This window comes from Triticum urartu, chromosome 7A, assembly GCF_056163025.1.
Source record: "Triticum urartu cultivar PI428250 chromosome 7A, HENAU_Tu73, whole genome shotgun sequence".
Taxonomy (NCBI): Eukaryota; Viridiplantae; Streptophyta; class Magnoliopsida; order Poales; family Poaceae; genus Triticum; species Triticum urartu.
In genome coordinates this window covers 66,577,421-66,583,420 of record NC_141879.1, presented here as the reverse complement: position 1 = coordinate 66,583,420, position 6,000 = coordinate 66,577,421, and positions in this window count along the sequence as shown.

Genomic DNA, 6,000 nt, shown 5'->3' with positions numbered 1-6,000 from the left:
TTTGAATAATATAAGTTTTGTTCTTTGTCTGCAGAAAACCCTGCTGTATCACATTTGTTTGTCGTTATCCTCTGAAAAATGGCATTATTGCAAGTCAGTTTCGGCTGATGCATCAGTTCAGTTGCAAAAAAGAAGAGTGTTATACACTAGTGCAGAACCGGGCAATAGCACCGGTTCGTAAGGCCCTTTAGTGTCGGTTTGGTAACCGGCGCTAAAATGTAGGCACTACCCCCCCCTCCTTTAGTACAGGTTCAGCAGAACCGGTGCTAAAGGGCAACCACGTGGCACGAGCCAGCTTCGGGGGCAGGGAGCCCTTTAGTACCGGTTGGTTTCACCAAACGGTATTAAAATGTTGGGGGGGTATGGATTTATGATTTCTTTTTCATTTAATTTTGTGTTTTCCATTTAATTCTTTTTCGTTTGCTGGTATTTTATGATACTACATATTGTACACGTTATGCATATATATAAATAGAATTTCTACTAGAACCGATCATAATATAGATATATATATCATCGAATGTCTCACAACCACCATTAATTAATTCACACATATATACACACATATATATATATATACAATTTCTCCTAATTGGTGCCTTCGGAGCTAGTGGCATTAGCCTAGCTAATTGGTGCCTTTGGAGCACGATAATAATTGGAAGTGGTTCATGGGGGCGGTAGCGGGTAATAGTATTCTCCTTTGGGATCTATGACCTGGTCGAGCAAAAATCCCACTATTTCCTCTTGAATTGCTTCTATGCGGTCCTGTGCTAGGAGCTTGTCCCGCACCTCTTTGAACTGTTAAGAAGGAGACCAATATGCATGTGTATTAGTTGTGTGACTAGATATCGATAATGGTGTAAAAATTGTGAATAGTGTTCTGACAATCGATATCGTACCCACTCCTATCTTTGAGATTTGCTCCTTTTGGACACCATCATGCGAATGTTCTCGCAAACGTATTATGCACATAGATCATTCCCCGGCGCCTGCTTCAGGGCCTTTACGAGAATGGAATTTTGATCAGACAATAATTAATCAAGCATGATAATTAAAGAGATGGCAGCTAGCTAGTACTACTTAATTACTTACCTTGGGTCGATACCATTTCAGACTTTGTTTCCATGGGCCTGGAGTGACCCTGATGAACTTTGCCCAAGCCCTGCCCGCCGACAAAGAAAATGAATAAATGGGTTATTAGATAGTTGTTATCAGGAAATGACGAACTAATTACATAGGCCGAGATATAGTTAATAATGATTGAAATTACCTGTTGACTATCCCCTTCACGATGTTGTAGTCACTTGCTTTCTTAAGTAGCGAGTCTAGTACTTCAACTGTTCCTTCATCAACTTTAATGATTAACAAGATCCAGTGAAATCTGCATGCACACACGTGTGCATGTCTTAATTAAGCGGGCATATATATATAAGCAAAAACATGTAGCTATAGCTAGTAGGGAAAAACAGAATTTGTAGTACAAGACAGTGTGACTCACTGGAAGTTGTAAGGAAGTAGTATATCTTCATTGTATTTGAGTTCCTTGAAGAACTATAGCATGCTTTCCTCTACACATTTTGCGTGATATGGATCTATTTTCCATGTGCATTCATTAATGGTATTTGGGTCAACGAACCCAATGCCATAGCGTCCACCTTTTTTCATTTCATAAATCTTCATCCTGCATAATAGCATAGAAAAGAATATAGTGAGGATAATTACAGGTAATGATTGATCAAAATGATCAGCTAGCTTGAGACTTAAATTACAGAAAGAAATCACTTACAGACAATAGCAACTGATGATAGATTTGTCGAGTGCGTCTTTATTGTATAGCTGAAAAAGTTCTGAATACTCAACGGTCACAGCTTTCTTATGGTAGTAATGCTCCTCGTTGACATTCACCATGAGGGACTCTCGATTGGAAATCTTGGTAATGTCCATGTACCATTGATGCAATGCATACATTCTCGTTGGGAGCTTATTGACCTCCTCTGGCTCGACCAAAGGTTGGCCCCGGGCATATTTCCGTTTTATTTCCTCCTCTCTAGTCGGAGACATGGGCTCGATATCGAGGAGTTGTCCAACAGTGATCCCGATCGATTCAGCCTGCGCAATATGCTCCTCGGTTATTACCACATCGCCCAGCCCGAGAACGTTAACGGTTTGCCCACAATAATATTGGGCGCGCCTACTCTCATGTGTTTTTGGCACAACAAGAGGGGGGATTGATTGCGCCGCCTGTTCTCCCAGCTGGGGAACGGTTTTACCGCATTTTTTGCCAGCTGATTTGCTCGAGCTCGAGCTCGCCTCTTTCTGTAGACGTGCTCGATTTAACTTCCTGAGGTGGCGCTCATAGTCTGTGTCAACAGGCTTGGGAGCTGGTGGTCTAGCCATACGAATGAAGTGGTCAATCTTTTCCACAGGCACTTTCTCCCTTGGCGGCGGTGGCGGTTTCGGTGCAAAATGGGCTTCCACCTCGGCCTTCGATATGGCTACGTTTTCCTCCTCGGACTTGTTGTAAGGCCTCTGCGGAAGAGGCGCGAGGCTTGGACCATATTGAAATCGCTTGCCCCCGCCTGTACCTGCAGTACTACCTCGATTTGTACCGCTACGCACCATAGCTGAGGCGGCTCTCTTCCGTGATTGCTGAGGCGGCGAAGACGGCTGATGTGGCTGAGTTGGAGGAGGAGTGGCCTGAAGCTGTGCCAGACTTGGAGGAGGAGTGGCCTGAAGCTGTGCCAGACTTGGAGGAGGAGTGGCCTGAAGCTGTGCCGGACTTGGAGGAGGAGTGGCCTGACGCTTTGCCTGAGTTGGAGGAGGAGTGGCCTGAAGCTGTGCCGGAGTTGGAGGAGGAGTGGCCTGACGCGTTGGTGGACTTGGAGGAGCGGGAGTCTGCTGACTCGGTGGCGGACTGCGACGAGGAGTCGGATGACGCGGTGTCGGTGGCCTTCGAAAGATGATGCAATCCTTTCTCCATAGGATGATACGATGGTTGGCCTCTCCTAGTGTGTGCTCATCGTCACCTCCAGGAATGTCAAGCTCTAGCCCCGAATATTGGTCCACCACCTCATCAACCAAGACACGAGCATAGCCCGCTGGAATCGGGTTGCAATGGAAGGTTGCCTCGGGGGGATTTGTAAAAGCAAGGGCGTCCGCCACCTTCATGGATATGTTCTTCATTTTGAAGTGTAGCTCGCAGTTAGTGTTCTCCATGATGTCATCCACTGGGTAGCTATCCAGCAATGCATCGCCCGGGGAGGAACCCACGCTGCTTCTCGGCATGGATGGGACGGTGCTATCCATTGGTGGATCATCCGCTAGCTGCTGAGACCCCCTTTGCTGGCTAAGTGAGTCGATCTGCTCCTGCTGCCGCTGGAATTTGATTGCCAAGTCCGCGTGCGCTGATTCTAGGCCTTGAAGGCGTTCATCCATCTTCCTCTGCTCCTCCTCCATCTTCCTCTTCTTCTCCTCCGCAATCTTCTTTCTTGCACGGGTTCTGTAGTCGGTGTTCTAGTCCGAAAACCCCTCATACCACGGAATAGCGCCCATGCCTCGTGTTCTTTCCGGGTGTTTAGGATTTCCCAGGGCACGCATAAGCTCGTCGTTCTCTCTTTTGGGCTCGAACAACCCGGATCAAGCCTCTTCTATTGCAACAAGTAGCTTATCTTCGGCTCCGTCCAGACATGCCTTCTTGGAAACTTTGCCTGTCTTCAGGTCCAACTCCCCCCATGTGCATAGAACCAAGTCCTGCACCTGGGGGGGCAGCTCAATGTATCTGGAGTGACACCTGCATCCAGCATCTCTTTCTCAGACTTATCCCACTTAGGCATTCCCACCGCATAGCCACCTGGCCCCAGCTTATGGAACTTATCCTTTTTTGCGGCATTGGCCTTGTTTATTCTCGACCGTTCCTTAGATAATTCTGAATCCTTGAATTTCACGAAATCGTCCCAATGAGCACTTTGGTTCTCTAGTGTTCCCTCCAATACTGGAGTCTTCCTTCCTCCGTTGACATACTTGGCCCATTCACGAATCTTGTGGTTCTTGAATGCAACCGCCATCTTCCTAAGAGCAGCGTCCTTGACTTTCTCCACATCTGCATTTGTGAAATGATCTGGTAGGGTGAAATGTTCCATGAGTGTTTACCAAAGCAACTGTTTTTGTCTGTCGTCGACAAAAGTAACTCTTGGACGTGGCTTTGATGGCTCTCTCCATTCTTGAAGGGAGATCGGGAGTTGGTCCTTCACAAGAACTCCGCACTAACGAACGAACTTGTCCGCAATCTTCTTAGGCGCGAATGGTTCGCCATTAGGTCTGATTGCCTCGATATTGTACTTTACGCCCTCCTTCAACTTTTTGTTCGGGCCTCGTTTCGTCTTGTTTCCTGAAGATTTGCTCGATCCGGATGGCTGAAAGAAGAAAGATCGATTCGTTAATATATCTTCAAGTCATTCAAAACATGTGATGATCACCAGATGCCTGCTTATATAAATATATATACCTCGCCGGTCTTTGTTGTTTCAAGATCAACATTTTCTTCGTCATGTTCATAGTTCACGACTTCATCAATTCGGTCGTCGCGATCGAATATCATATCACCCTCCCCGGTGTTGTTTAGATATTCGGAGCCATCATAATCTTCTTCATTCTGATCATCATCTGGCCCGCGAGGATTGCGTATGATATTGAACTGGGCCTCTCCTCCCTCTCTGTCGGTATTGTCCGCCATAGGTTTTGTTTAACTAATCCAAAAGAAATATATTCAAATTACAATGCATGGATGCAATCAATTAATAAGGAAAAACTGAATCAATCATAGTACATAATAAGCATCATCGAATATAATCTTGAATACGTCGTCCCGAATAATAGATATAATCTCGAATACATCGTCTCGAATAATAGATATAATCTCGAATACATCGTCTCGAATAATAGATATAATCTTGAATACATCGTCTCGAATAATATATAATCTCGAATACATCGTCTCGAATATTATATATCGAGTACATACTGGCTAGGTAGCTAATAAAGATCGAATACTACAGAAGAATCTAGGACACTCGCGGTTCCTGCGGCGCGGGTGGTGGACACCCAAAGAGAAGGAACCCTCAAAGGATCATAGCTGAAGTGAGATCCCTAAAGAAACTGCCAGGTATTGGAGAACCTGCCGCCCTCTAACGCAACCATGTAGCGATGGACGTGCTCGTCCTCCTCCCTGACACGGCGACGTACCACCTCCGGCGGGGCCGGCTCCCTCCGCACCGAAACTGTCCCACGCGAATGCCACCAAACGAGATCAGGGTCGACGACGGGACCCGGGGCCGGGTTCCTCATCAAGCGGCGCGCCCCTCCAGGCAGTGCCAGCCAGGCGGAGCCCAGTCTCGGACATGGGTCAGCCGGACGTCGTCGCGGACGGGTCGACGGCGAGGATGCGGGCCGGGCATCGTCGAGAATAAATACTAGCTATATGCCCACAAAAAGTAATATTTTTTAATGATTGGATGTTGATAACTAAAATTTCTAACATTTCTATATAACTAACATTCCTATAACATTTCTAACAATGCTATATAACTAACATTTCTATAACATTTCTAATATTTCAATAACTAAAAAATAGAAAAAAAATTATAACACTTCTATATATAACTAACATTTGTATAGCATTTCTAATATTTCTATAACTAAAAAAGAAAAATTTCTAACTTTTTTATAACTATTTCTATAACTAAAAAACAGAAAAAATTTCTAACAATTCTAACTATTTTATAACTATTTCTATAACTAAAAAATAGAAAAATTTCTAAGAATTCTAACATTTCTAACAATGCTATATGTGTGTGTGTGCTCACCGGCGAGGCGAGAGGCGATGGGGGGCGGCGACGGGGAAGGCGACGGGCGCGGCGACGACGGGGATGGCGACGATGGGGACAGGGACGGGGCGGCGACAACGGCGACGGGCCGGGGCGGCGATGACGGGGACGGAGATGA